The 15,670-nt window shown below is 38.8% G+C and overlaps 1 protein-coding gene across 1 annotated transcript in view; it reads right to left on the bottom strand.

Annotated features, from left to right (window-relative positions):
• Positions 1 to 15,670, bottom strand: part of CNTNAP2 (contactin associated protein 2) — a 1,422,658-nt gene that overhangs the window by 900,424 nt on the left and 506,564 nt on the right. The window lies entirely within an intron of this gene.

Here is a 15,670-nt window from a genome sequence, read left to right as displayed (position 1 = left end):
AACTTCTTGGGGCAGGCTCTTCCTTTGCCAGGGGAGACTTCCATAGAATGGGAGTTCAGTTTTTGCTTAGACTGTAGGTAGATCTAAGCACAGCATTCAAATAAGCTTTTATTGTAATAAAGCAGACATTTTGATAGCCAGCTTTTTACTACCAGCCATCTTATTTCTAAATTGATCTAAACCTTGTATGAGAAGAAAGGGTCATGCTTCTTTGGTTCCCGATAATCACAAGAAAATTACAGCAGAACTATGATCAATAGAGGAAGGAGAATGGCATGAACAAATATGCTGAAGCAGGCAGATTAATGGAATTTATCCTAGGGATTCCAGGAACAGGAAACAGTCCATTTGGTGGGAATGCAGGGTTAACATAGGAGAGACATGGAAAATTAGCCAGGAAAGGTAGATTGGGTGGACCCTGAATACCAAGATAGGCATTTCTGACTTAACCTGGAAGGTGTGGCAGAGATCAGGTGTCTGATCCAAAGTGTTGCTCACATTCTTGTGATCAAGGAGTGTTAATTTTACTGTCACTGCTTACCAACCCTCATGCTAGTCATTAGCAACAGAAGAGCTATCCCTTCGGAGAGAGATACCCAGAAATCTGTGAAGAGTCAAACCCTAGGGGTAAAAGAAGTGACTGACTGACAGAGGACAGGGCCTACGGAAGCTGACCATGGGCCTTCTGAGACTATAATAGGAAGAAAACACCCTGAAAATAACACATTAGTAGGAGAAAAAATGGATAGTTTAGTGAATTGGAATTTTCTAGAAAGTAAAACACAAAGTCTTATAGAAAGGTTCTAACTTTTCTATAAGGACACTCATTAGTGTCAAATGCTCTTGATAAGCAGTAGGCCTATGTCACCTTCTCTTCAGAATGGATGGGAAGACAGACACCAAATGCAGACCTTTCTATTTCGCTCCTGTGTTCCTCCTCTGCAGAAGTTAAATATGAGTACCCATGTCTTAGAAACTTAGAGGAAGCCATCTTTGCATGTCATTTACCTAATGGACAGAGCATGAAGCGAGTACCATGAGAGACACTGACCTCAGTGATAACCAGTTGTTAGAGCTTCCTTCAAAGCATATTTACAGAGCAATAGTAGTAAATAAAATCATCCTTCTGAGAAAAATTATGTAAAGTAGGAACCACCTCTTGCTCTACTTGATTTGATATTGCACAGGAAGTTATAAGAAATGTAACTTATTCCTGTAGATTCTCTATTTTTAATTTGCAGTTAAGTTCCCTTCAGTTTCTTTGATCTGAAATACTATGGAAATACATTAACATTCTAAGTGCATTTTCAGCCCCAATATTGGCTGCCAAGTATTCATGTTCGTAAGAATATTAACTCAGTTTTTACACTCTGGCTTCTCATACTTCTAATATTTTGCCCAAAATACAATGACTGGATTCTTTGGAAAGACTTTTTCTAAAAGATTATTTTTGGAAAGAAGCCTTCCAAAGCTTTCAATGACTCTTTGAAAGTTTATATATCAAAGAAAGGCTCCCTCCAACAGGAAAAATGTTAACCTACTGGTCCTACTAAAGATTTTATGATTTGTGGGTGGTCATAATGCCTTCTAATTTCTGCTTCTATCACATAGTGAAAAAATATTTGATTTTATGGATTTATTCTTGTTTGTTTTGAGATGGAGTCTCACTCTGTTGCCCAGGTTGGAGTGCAGTGGTACGATCGTGGCTCACTGCAACCTCTGTCTCCTGTGTTCCAGCAATTCTCCTGCCTCAGCCTCCCCAGTAGCTGGGATTACAGGCACACCACCATGTCCAGCTCATTTTCGTATTTTTGTTTAGTTGAGATGGGGTTGCACCACGTTGGCCAGGCTGGTCTCCAACTCCTGACCTCAAGCAATCCTCCCACCTTGGCCTCCCAAAGTGCTGGGATTACAGGCATGAGCCACTGCACCTGGCCAAGTTTACTCCTCTGAAAAATAATCACAGAATACAATTTTAGGTTTGAGGTAGGCAGAATAATGGCTTCCCAAGATGTTGCTGCCCTATCCCTGAAACCTGTGGATAAGTTACTTTATATGACAAAAGGGATTTTGCAGATGTGATTAGGTTAAGGATCTTGAGGTGGGAGATTATTTTAGATTGTCTAGATGGACCCAATAGAAACACAAGGATCATAACGAGCGAAAGAGGAAGGCAGGGCAGTCAGTGCCACAGCGATGCGACGTGAGAAAGATTCCATCAGCCATTGCTGGCTTTGAAGATGGCGGCCAGTGCCTTAAGCCCAGGAATGCGGGAGGCCTCCAGAAGCTGAAAAAGAATGGACTAGATTTTCTCAGAGCCTCCCAGAAGAATGCAGTCCTGTTGATTTTAACCTAATGAGACCCATTTCAGACTTCTGACCCCCCAAACTGTAAGATAACACATTTGTGTTGTTTTCAGCTACAACATTTGTGATAATTTGTTAGAGCAGCCCTAGGAAACTGAGGCATAATTTATTTTATTTTTTTTGAGACAGAGTCTCGCTCTGTCACCCAGGCTGGAGTGCAGTGGCACGATCTCGGCTCACTGCACCCTCCACCTCCCAGGTTCAAGCGATTCTCCTTCCTCAGGCTCCCGAGTAGCTGGAACTACAGGTGCCCACCACTGTGCCCAGCTAATTTTTGTATTTTTAGAAGAGACAGGGTTTCACTATGTTGGCCAGGCTGGTCTAGAACTCCTGACCTCAGGTGATCCACCTACCTTGCCCTCCCAAAGTGCTGGGATTACAGGCGTGAGCCACCGTGCCCAGCCATAATTTTTTAATAAGGTCTCTTTTCAGGGTGGTTGACAGTGAAGGGTGTGATAATAAAATCAAAGCACAGAATCCAAGGTTAGAAACAAGCCTGGCTACATTTGTTCAGTGCTGATTATTTCAGTGTTTTTGAAATCTATAAAAATACTTGAGAGAGCACATGATCCAACTCTGTCCACCTGAAGAGCTAAAAAATGTCTCTGATCTAGAAAAACACTGGCCTTTGACAGACGTATGTTTTCCTAGCATTTGTATGTACATGTGCTAGACTGTAAAAGATGATTCTGGGGCAGGCGCCCAAAGCCCAGACCTTGACTAAGGTAAGAGGTCAGCATCTTGCCTGTCTCCTTCATCTTCTGCTTCTTCATCCTAATGGTCTACTACCTTCTCTCATTTATTTTTTCTCTCCCCAGTCTCTCACATTCTTTTTTTTCTATTTTATTTTTTCTCTTTTCTGAAATTCGTCATCATTTGAAACAGAAGTTAGTCTTTTAGTTCCATTTATCTAGAAAGTTTAGTTGTTTCTATGTTCAATGTACGTTCATTTCTTCTCCAATGATGATACACCGCAGGTATAAGATAGATATATTTTTGTAAAATCTTTCAATTGTTCTTAATTTTAACAGTAGCTATCAAGAATGAATTCACCTTTAAGGAATTGATAACTATATGCTCTTAAACAAAATAGACAAGGTGAGGTGGGAGGATCACTTGAGCCCAGGAGGCAGAGGTTGCAGTGAGCCATGATCACACCACTGCACTCCAGCCTGGACAATAGATTGAGTTTCTGTCTCAAAAGAAAAGGAAACAAAAAGAAAAACAACAGTGCTTATTTCTAGATGGTGACACAATGGATGATTCTTATCCTTTTTGTCTTCATAAAAATATTTTTCTATTTTTAAGACACTAAAATGACTGGGTAAAAAACTGTTAATTCCATTCATTGTTACTTGAGACTTTTTAAAAGTCCCTTTTAAGGACTTGAAATCTTAAGATTCTGGGACATGGATTAAACATTTGAAGAAAAACAACAACCAATGCCAAATGATGCTCACAGAGTATCCCTTACTTTGTGCTATAGTCTTATTTACATGTGTGCGAATGAATCTTAGGTCCCGTTTATTGTTCCTCTTGTTTATCACAGCTTTCTGTAGTTGACTTACACTTATTTTGCTACTCCAGGGCTATATACTTACTGTGCATTTTCAGAAATATCTTTTCTGAAATCAGTGAATGGATCTTTTATGTCCCAATTGAACTTTCTCTCCCACAGCTGCTCAATTTGCTGTTTGTAATGAAGTTGATGTTTGGATGTTTCTTTCCAAGTACACCCCATCCTTTTAGCACATGGTGAAAAATTCAACAAGGAAGTTCTCCCTGCCTGCTGTATTGAAGATTGAAGAGTAGGAGTATTTGTACTTGCCATATAAGACCCTAACCCTAACAGTCAGAGCTGCCTCTGAAGCATTAAGAAAAACTCTTTGTGAATAGCATCAGATCCCATTTCACAATTTTCCTCTTGAATATCTCAGCAAGACTGATTCCAAATCTTAATCGAATTCATTACATCTCGGTGGGGTGTGGTGGCTGACGCCTGTAATCCCAGCACCTTGGGAGGTCACGGAGGGAAGATCACTTGAGATCGGGAGCTGGAGACCAGCCTGCCCGACATGGTGAAACCCAGTCTCTGCTAAAAATACACACACACACACACACACACAATTAGCTGGGTGTGGTGGCGGGTTCCTGCAATCCCAGCTACTCGGGAGGCTGAAGCAGGGGAATCACTTGAATCCGGGAGGCAGAGGTCGCAGTGAGCCGAGATTGCGCCACTGCACTACATCCTGGGCACAGAGCGAGATTACTTCACACACATACACACGCAACAAAAAAAAAAGAAAAAAGAAAAGTAAAGAAAGAAATTCATTACATTTTGTGGTTTTCTGAATAAGAGATGCTTGTGGGCTGTATCTAGCTATATGATTGACAAAGAACTAGAAAGAAGAAACACCTGAAATTAAAAGCTCAGAGTTTATAAATTATAAATGAATTTTTGTGCATTGTGCTTCATATTCTGTTGAAGTTAAAAACTAGAGCTAATCCTAGTAACACACACACAAACACACACACACACACATACACACATACTCTCTCTCTCTGTCTCATACACATACATAAGTAAGCTAATGGGAAAAACTATTGCACACACATCATCAGAATGTGGTTATGTACTTCAGCAGTATTGCTTTATCCCAAGTAGATTTAGGTAAGCTGGATTTGCAAATCAACTTTAAATGTGTTTTGCTTCTCTGACACTTGTAAGTGGAATTTTAATATTGGCCCCAATAATGTTTTGCAATTAACCGGCATTTTAACACGGAAGTAAGCAATAAACTAATGCTTTAACACTTTTTTAATTGAAAAGATTAAGAGAAGCTAATTAATTTGTAAACTGTACACAGTGAATCATTGAGCCTGAGTAATTTTGCCTATTTTTTTGTTCTATACATGAGTAGCTGTAAAAAAAAATACAAATATATAATTAGCAATAGACACTTTTTATCAGTTCCTGGAAATATTTGTCCATGCATTTTTTGCAATCACATTATAAGAGTTTTATTAAGTTTTCTCCTAACATTTTAAATGATTTTTAATCTTTTGTTAATTCATCTAGATTTTGTAAGTCTCTTATCTCTGCTATAATAGCAGCAATAGAGTCAGACTTAAATTTTCCAGTAAGAAATGGTTTGGGGTTATTCATTTTAAGATGTATACTTAAATTTTACTTTGGTTTTTACCTTTCATTTCAGTATCAGTATATCAAACCATAACTATCTTAATATAAGCACTCAATATTTTCCAACTGAAAAATCTACTGAATCAGGCTTTTGCAGGTCTAATTTCAGCCCCTTCTCTTCAGACTAGTTTTGTTGCTGTTTCCAGCACAAATAAATGTAGTTAATCCAAAAAATAATTATTGTGGACCTATTAATGTTCTGGACACTATTTTAGATGCTGGGGAGACAATTATAAACATAACAGACAGGTAAAAGTCCCTGAACTCACGTAATTAACATTCTAATTGCGGGAGACGGGTGATATAGCACACAAGTAAGTAAAAGATGTAGTATATTAGAATATAATGGGCTGGGTACAGTGGCTCATGCCTGTAATCCCAGCCCTTTGGGAGCCTGAGGTAGGCAGATCACAAGGTCAAGAGATCGAGACCATCCTGGCCAACATGTTAAAACCCCATCTCCACTAAAAATACACAAATTAGCTGGGCATGGTGGCGCAAGCCTGTAGTCCCAGCTACTTGGGAGGCTGAGGCAGGAGGATCGCTTGAACCCAGGAGGTGGAGGTTGCAGTGAGCTGAGATTGCACCACTGCACTCCAGCCTGGGCCACAGAGTGAGACTTGTCTCAAAAAAAAAAAAAAAGAATGTAATGAACTATGAAGAAAAATAAAGCAGACAAGGGAGATAAGGAAAACAGAAGTGAGGTTACTATTTTAAATATGGTTGTTAAGGTGGGTCTTCGAGAAGATGACATCTGAGCAATGACTGGATGGAGTTGATGGATCTTGCCATGCAGTAGGTAAATTGGAAGAACAGCACACGCCATGCCTTGAGAATCTAATGCTTGCCCGATGCGTTCATGGGACAGCAACACATCCAGTGTGATTAAAATGTGTGAGCAACTGAGTGAGCAAACAAGGGGAAGGGCAGTAGAAGCCAAGATCATCGAGGTATAGTTCAGGGCCTTGGAGGCTGTTGTCTTTAACATGAGGTTGGACATGACCAGGATGCATGTTTTAACAGAATCACACTGGCTGCTGTGATGAGAGTGAATATGGCCTGGGTGAAAGTAGGTCGACCAGGCAGGAAGCTACTGCAAAAACAGACAAAGGACGATGGTGTTCGAACCAGAATGGCGGTGATAGAGTCATTGAGAGCAGAACTAGTTGATGGGGTAGATGTGGGTTGTGAGTGTAGAGAGGCAGCCAGGATGGGTTTTGGCCTCAGCAATGGGTAGGATGGCCCATTCTCTTCTCTATACTCAGTGTGGGTAAGTTCTTAGTGAATTTTATGATCTTCTCATTTCCAAAAGCAAAACACCTTTTTTTTTTTTTTTTTTTTTTTTTAGGTCAAATCTCACTTTCTAAGACTCTTAACCTAATTAACCTCATGCTATTCTAAACAGTCCATTAAACTTCATTCCCTAGGGCATGTGGCTAGGTTTATTCTGTTACTTTGTCCTGATTAGAATAGTTTTCAGGCTTTTATGTTAAAAAGCTTGAAAACAAGACATAAATATATAATAGACTTTTAAAGGAGATGGTAATATTTAAACATTGAAACCTATTTAAAATGCATATGTTTAAATATATAAAATATATAATGATTTTACATATTTATAAACAGAAAATAATTAAAATAGATGTAAAAATCTATCTACATCTATTGATTTATAATATCTATATCTATATATGTTTTATACTTTCATCTATCCAAAAAACTGTGATCTAATTAAACAGCTGAATAAACAAATATGGTTGTTCTGTATTGTTCTTAGTACCTAATACATTATGACTGTGATTACGGGGATACAGTAGCAAAGCCTACTGTCATTGTATTTTTTTCTAAATTTTTCATGTAACACAAGGATAACTTTTAATAATATGTGGTATTTTTCTTACAGAGGGGTGAAATTTGCTTGAGTAGATTTATGGTGTTTTCAGTTCCAGCAGAGATCCAAGTGCTCTCTACCTCTGGGGAAAGACCATGTGGGGTTGGTTGGCCTTCAGATGAGGGGAAGGAGGGGTGTGTAATTTCAGGTGTTCTTCCAAAACAGAAAAATCCAGGTCTGATCCTGTTCTTGTCTGATAATTTCTTATCTCTGGTGAAAACGCATATCCCCCGGGTGTGGATTAAAACATGCATCTCTGGTTCCATTTTAATGGGAATGCACTTTTACATGAGTGGTAGAGATAGAGCAGGAAGGTGCAGGGAATCTGAGGGCAGGCCATGTCTCTGAAGTGAGGAAGGCAGGCACAGATCAGCAGCTTGTGCGGCCTGTATTTTTGGCTTGCTTCATGATTTCGTATTTGGCCTTGAGCCAAGCCTGGGGATGGGAATTCAACAGTTGCTTCACTGATTTCTATGAGTGTAATTACTGTGGTTAAAAATAATGTTCCTTCACATACATGGAAGGCTTTATAATCAACATGTGTTGCCTCCTTTTAGCATTACAGCAATCCCCAGCCAGGTGAGTAGATAACCCTGTGTTTATTTTGTAGATGAGAAAAATGAGCCTCAAAGAGAGAAAGTGGCTTTACCAAGGCCACCTACACATTTATTCATAATACATTATCATGCTACTACTATTTTGTAGGGGTACAATGGAAAAAAAAAGGGCAATCCACGGCCTCTTGCCTTAAGGAGATTATAATCCATTCGGGTATTTAGACAAACAAATAGGTATTTCAAATATGAGTACAGATTTAAAATACAATAAAACTAAACATCTGGTCTTTTATTTCTCTTTAGTTTCTCTTTACCACATATCTTTAAATGAAAATACATGTATCATTTACTATACAAATAATAGATTTTCATTTGATTTCAACTAAAACAATTAAGAATATGAAAAAAATTCAAATGACATACTCATATTACTTGGCAAATATCACTGTTAAAATTGAAATATCACTTTATGTTTTTTTCTTTCTTTATATTTTAAACCAGGTATTTTCATTTTAGTTTTATTTTCTGTTTAGTATAGAGTAGGTTTCTTATGTTTTCTCTGTCAAACAACATAGCTCTGCTTGCTAACTCTAATTGTTTCTTAGTATGTCATCAGGTCATCATTTATTTTACCATACAACTATTGATAGATGTTAAAATATTTTCACATTTTTCATCATTCAAAAGTATGCTGAGATGAAAAGCATACATAAATCTTTGTAACTCTGTCTTATTATTTGCTTGCTATACAATTCTAAAAATGGAATTGTTGTCCAAAAGCCACGCATATTTGAGTTTGACAGTGTTGGCTTCTGGAAGGTGATACGATAGACAGATCTTGATAGATCTTGATTTAAATTCAATTTTTGGTTCTTTAAGAATAAAATTTAAGTTCCTTATGATAAATAACTTTAAGCTAATGTATTTTTGAAAATCTCTTTGTGATATCATGAAAATTTTCCTACTACTTTGATCTTTAGTTATGAGAAAAAATGACCTATGAAAGTTGAACATGGCTAGATTCTGGAATAGGTCTGAGTATCTGTGACCTAAACTGTAGATCATCTAACTAAGATGTAACATTAGGAACTGCTGTATGGATAATTAATCTTTACATGGACACTTTTCTTATGTTGCTAATGTGAATATTTAGTACTGAAGATTTTGATTGTGCAACAAAATTTGGAATTCTCTCTATCAAGAAAAGTACTCCCTGGTTCCAAAAAACTGTCTCAAAAGAACGAGTCTGCAAATGGGAGTGTGGACATTGTGACACCACAGAATTAGTAGTACATGAGTGCATGCATGTATGAGATGTGTGGGCACGGCGATGGTGAGAGTGTGGAGAGCTCCCTATTTTAGGATATAAAGTGCATTAGGTGGGATCCCATGCTGTATATGTTTTCACCCAACTCCTATTATTTCTTCTCTCAAAAATGTGTCCAGTTTGCATCTTACTAAGACTCTTCCAAGATAATGCTGTCTAGTGTAATGCCTTGGTCAAGGTAATTACATACATCACGAGGCCACTCAGTGTGATAAAAACAAACAAACAAATATACAAACAGCTTTTATCTAGGTTTACGTTGGCACCTGTACCTCCTGCTATACAAAGCACTTTGAAGGCATTTTCTTTGCTCACGTAAAGTCAGAGAAAATAGGTTAGGTTTTATTTAGGGACAATCAGCCCAGAATGGACATAAGAAATGCAAAGTTCTCTGGTGGCTACTATAGTGGTTTGCCTGATCTTTGTCGTTTTGTTGCAAAGAGCTTTCTATCTACGCAGTGACTAAGTATGATTGGATGCCGCTAAATACTCCCATTAAGCACTTTGGGGAGCTATGGGTCTGTTTTTAGTCTCCTTTCTCTCTTTCTTGCCGATAAATGTAAAAGAAAATATTAACTGGGCTTAGTTTAGAAACATTATGTACACATAAAAAATATGCCCCATGATACTAGATCTGGGATAAAACTCATTAACTTACTATTAGAAAGTTACTAAATTACTTCCTAGTTTTATTGCAAAATGCAAAAAAAATGTTGTTTTAAAGGATAATTAGCTTTTTCATTAAAAAAGGAAACCGGCTTGAGGAAGAAAAAAAAAAAAAGTTGTTTAAAGAAATGAAGAATTAAATAGCGGAATCATTACTCTATGAATTCTTGGTGCTGATAACACTCTTAAATAGTGTATGAAGATCAGAACAAAAAGAAAAAGTGCTAGAGGGGCTCAAAGAGTGTGAAAGGTTGGTATTCACGATGTACTAAATGTATCACGTTTTGTCACTGACATAAAAAAGGTAGCCAGAGGGGCGAAAAACTACAAAGGACGGCGGTTGTCTGTATGCACCGACACAATAGCTTAATTCTTATTTGGCTGCTTCAGAACAGTGGGAAATAATGCTTCCTCACATATATATATCTGAATCAGACCTTATGAATCAGAAGGGATGGTGCCCAGGAGTCTGTACTTGTACTGACTTACTCATGTGATCATCAAATAAAATACAATTTAAGAATCACTGATTTAGAAGAAACAAAGCAAAAAACCCATATAGACATAGAACTGTTGGATTGACTGGTGGTATCCAAGTTCAGTAACTAAAGCTTCCTCATGTATATATATGTGGAAGCATTATATATATATAAATATATATATATATATATAGTTGTAGGCCTGTCACAGGAGCACTTACTTATGAAACCTAAAATTTAGAAATTGAGTGTTGTAATAAAATAAAATTTCCAAGCAATATTTGTCATATATTAACCTATTAAGTCTTTTGTAAAGTGCATATTAATTGTCATACTACTTGGGAAATATGAATTAATAATAGCTCGACATTTATGAGTGTACTTATAAACTATTAAACTTTTGGAGATTTTTTTTCATCTCTTTTGTATGGCATTGGTTGTACTTTTACTTTTTGGGAATTTTTTTTTTTTTGGAACCGTTTGTAGTAATCACAAATACATGTTCAATGTAAAAACCAAAGAATCTGAAATGAATGATTCAGAACATACGCTCTACCATATTTCGTTGTCTGCTATCCTCATAACTGGGACTCCCTTTCCTTCTGAAGTCCTTTGTCAGTATATTCTGCAGGGATCTCCTAGACTATGTCCTCTGTCCTGGTGAAGGTGAAGAGACTGAAACTCTTGATCATGAGGTAATGGAAAGTCTGTATGGCTGGTGGCTTACATGGCAAGGATAAGGTGGAATGGCCAGCCAATTTGCTCTGTAAAAGGCCACTAAATACTGGGTTTTAGCCCTCGGAGTCTGGGAATTGAAGTCAAAGAAGGGGAAGAATTAGAATACGCAGAACCCCAGACAGGTTTCATCTCTGATCAGATAGAAAGGCTAAGAGAGAAAATAGTTTGCCTAGTCACATTGGCACGAATCCTCTGCTCTGGAATCTTCTCATAAGCCCAGTGAAATTCAGATTCCGTGACTCTATTACAGACCTTATGAATCAGAAGGGATGGTGCCCAGGAGCCTGTACTTGTATTGACTTACTCATGTGACCATCAAATAAAATACAATTTAAGAATCACTGATTTAGAGGAAACAAAGCAAAAAACCATATAGACGTAGAACTGTTGGATTGACCGGTGGTATCGAAGTTCAGTAAGTAAAGCTCAAAAACCTCTTTCCTTCAATTCCCAGAAGTACCCAGGAATTAACTGCCAGATGAACCAATCTGCAGAGAAAACCTCTGAACACATTCCAGGCAGCATAAAAGGATTAAACTTTATATCAAAGACCAACTTTACAAGCAAGGAAACAAACAGAAGAGAGCTTTTCTGTCCCTCAAGTTTCTTTAACTGGGGAACCTAGTCTTTCTTTTTACAACTATATGTAAGCCAGCTTAAAGTGTAACTGCTAAGACAGTGAGAGGTACCAAATCTCAGTGATACCCAAAATTTCCAAATATGTGACTAATATCAGTTTCTCTCTCATTTGATACAGATTAGAAATAAAAAGCACAATGAAGGGAAGAAACAGAGAAACAGAAGGGTGAACGTCTAACCCAAGTCCAGCTGCTTTCCTTCAAGCAAAAGAGTCAGACCAGTAAGTAGTTTCGGGAATGTCAGGCTGGATATATGGAATTCCCATTCATTATATGACAAGCATTTGTTGAATACCTATTGCATCAGTCCTGTCCTGTTTTTTGGTATGAGAAGTTAATAAGATGTTTTTTGACATCAAAAAGCAAATATCCCACAACTCTGTATTGCTCTTTCTTTGACACGGTCTGCACAGCATGCTGTGGGAGAACAGAGAGTGGGGGCCCTCAATCAGATTTGGGATGATACAATGTTTCCTGCAATCAAAGAGACTTGAGCTGGGTAATGAAGAACATGCCAATGATAATTAAGTAAAAGAGCGAGTTTGCATTCCATACAAAGACGTGTGCAAAGCATTATAGCATGCTCAGAATGCCTGCAGCTGAGTGGGAACTGGGTAAAGGTTAAACTATATAAAGACAGGAACCAGATTATGCATATTTTGTGAGATTATTCAAATTTTATATTTACAACTTTGGAGATTTATTAAAGGGTTTTGTATTAGTCCATTTTCATACTGCTATGAAGAAATATCTAAGACTGGGTAATTTATAAAGAAAAAGAGGTTTGATGGACTCACTGTTCCACATGGCTGGGGAGGCCTCACAATCATGGCAGAAGGCGAAGGAGTCATAGGCACGTCTTACGTGGCATCAGGCAAGAGAGTGTGTGCAAGGGAAATGCCCTTTAAAAAATCATCAGATCTCATGAGATGTATTCACTATGTTGAGAACAGCACAGGAAAACCTTCCCCAATGGTTTAATTATCTCCCATCAGGTCCCTCCCATGACACACGGGGATTATGGGAGCTATAATTCAAGAAGAGATTTGGGTGGGGACACAGCCAAATAATATCCGGATTTAACCTGGTAAGTCATGGCATCAAATTCTCACTTTTACAGATGTGTGAAGGATAAACTGAAGGCCCTTAAATCAAGAGTTGCAAGGTTTTTGCTGTTATTCAGAAATGAGGAGTATCTGTGTTGAAGTATGACCTGAAGAGGAAGATGGGATACAAATGGCATTCCAGAGATGGAAGATGATGAACTTGGTGACTAATTAGGTGTGGCTAGATTACTGGCTTCAGCGGCTGCATTGCTAATGGACCATTTTTCCTTTATAGGAAATGCAGGAGGAAAAGGAAGTCTGGTTGGAATGGGGGACAGGGGGCAGAAAGAATAAGTTGATTTTCAATATGTCAAGCTTGATGCAGGGATATAATGGCTAGGATCTAAAGACATCATTCATCCAACAATCATTTATTACATTTCTACTATGTGCTGGTCACTGTCCACCAGGACATTTAATAGGCCCAGCAAAATGTTCTGGAGTGGCAATATGGATGACGGAATCACTATATAAATGGAAATTGATGCCATGGTTAGGGACAGTAAGGGTAGGTGCATATGTTGAGAAGGAAAGCCTGAGGACACAGCTGGAGAGCGCCACTATTGAAGGACAAGGCCAAAGAAAAAGCCCAGGAAGTATACTGAGAAGCAGAGGCTTGAACTAAACTGAACCCAAATGAAGAGCTGCTGAGCTACAGAAAACAAAGAAAAACCACTATAAGAAAGAGAAAGCAGCCGGGCACAGTGGCTCACGCCTGTAATCCCAGCACTTTGGGAGGCCGAGGTGGGTGGATCACGAGGTCAGGAGATCGAGACCATCCTAACACGGTGAAACCCCATCTCTACTAAAAAATACAAAAAATTAGCCGGGCTTGGTGGCGGGCGCCTGTAGTCCTAGCTACTTGGGAGGCTGAGGCAGGAGAATGGCGTGAAACCGTGAGGCAGAGCTTGCAGTGAGCTGAGATCACGCCACTGCCTTCCAGCCTGGGCCACAGGGTGAGACTCTGTCTCAAACAAACAAACAAACAAAAAAAAAAAAAGGAGAAAGCAACTTCTATAAAATATAGATGTCCCATTTATATAAGTTACCCTCAATTTGCCAATATAGAAGTAACTGATGAGAGTCGATCCAGTGATATAGAGAAGATGGTAGCCACGTTGAAGAGTTGAAGGGTGGACTGGTGTGGGGAGGAGCGGGTGAAGAGAGACAGCCTCATTTGGGTTACTTAGCTGAGTCCATAAGAAATGTGGTTGAGAAAGATAAACAATTTTTAAACATATGTTACTCCTAATTTTTACCTTATTTTCATACTCCTGCATTCTTACCTACTTTCCTATATGTCATATTTGCTAACTTGACTTACAGTCACCTGCAAGCACTAATATTAGGTACCAGAAGCTCTCTGGAGAGTAGTTCTGAAGGAAGTAGAGGGGAGAGAGAGTGTGCAGTCCTGGGAAACCGAGGAAAATGGAGATCCATGGTAATGTCCATGGCTGCTACTTTGGAGAGCCTACAATAGGTCTGATTATGAGCATCCACTTCACATGCATTTAAATTTTTTTTTTTCTTTTAGGAAAACAACTTTCAAGGCAAGTATAATTATTTGCATTTGACAGGAGAGGGGAGTGAGGATCAGGGAGGCCAAGTCACCAGCCTCAGCTCACACCCACAGTAAGTGATGGAGTTGGGGCTAGAACCTCAACCTTTTAAAATATCACAGGAAGGAAGAAACAGCTGAGCAATTTGGAGACGTAAAGAGAGCAGAAAATCAATTTGGTCTAACAAGTGTGTTTTTGTTATAGCCAGTGTGGAAAAACAAACAGTGGATAGATGTTGGTGGCCCAGGTGGCTCATCCGTTAAAGCCCAGCTTTGATTCATTAGGTTAAACAAGTCACACCTTCAGGGCAACTAACTACATTTAGTACAATTTTAAAAGAAATCAATTTAAAAATATACAACTTTTCAAAGGCCCAGGGGTTGATTAGTAGTCACTGGAAGGATGTGTCAAAATTTAGAAACTTGGGCCAGGCGTGGTGGTTCACGCCTGTAATCCCAGCATTTTGGGAGGCCGAGGCAGGTGGATTGCCTGAGGTCGGGAGTTCGACGCCAGCCTGACCAACATGAGGAAACCTTGTCTCTACTGAAAATATAAAATTAGCCGGGGGTAGCGGTGCGTGCCTGTAATCCCAGCTACTCAGGAGGTTGAAGCAGGAGAATTGCTTGAACTTGGGAGGCAGAGGTTGCAGTGAGCCGAGATCGTGCTATTGCACTGTAACCTGAGCAACAAGAGCAAAACTCCATCTCAAACAAAAAACAAGACAAAACAAACAAAAAAATTTAGAAACTTGAAGGACCCGAGGCTTTGGTCAACGATGGCTCCATTTCCTCATATTGATGGGTCTTAGAATGGTCCTGTTGCCTGGCCATGCCTTCCTCTGTTGCTAGTAGTCCTTAATCATTTTGACTATTTCTATCACAAAGAGAGAAAGGTTTCATCAGAAGGCTCATGACATCTCCTTAGCTAAGAACTGGTTTGGTCTATCATTATCTTTTACAACTGTTCACCCTAGTCTGCTGTAATGATAAGTGATGCTTGAGCCGGTTCGGTTCTTAAGAGACTCCTTGACAAGGGGAGGGAACGAGTTGACACATTCTCGTTACAAGATCTGATCCAAACCCATTTGACTCTGATCTTTCTGGACCTGGAAAAGATCCATTTGTTAACTCAGACTTTCTCC

Source organism: Hylobates moloch, unplaced genomic scaffold (genome assembly GCF_009828535.3).
Source record: "Hylobates moloch isolate HMO894 unplaced genomic scaffold, HMol_V3 SCAFFOLD_1, whole genome shotgun sequence".
Classification (NCBI taxonomy): Eukaryota; Metazoa; Chordata; class Mammalia; order Primates; family Hylobatidae; genus Hylobates; species Hylobates moloch.
This window is presented reverse-complemented; position numbering and strand designations above follow the sequence as displayed.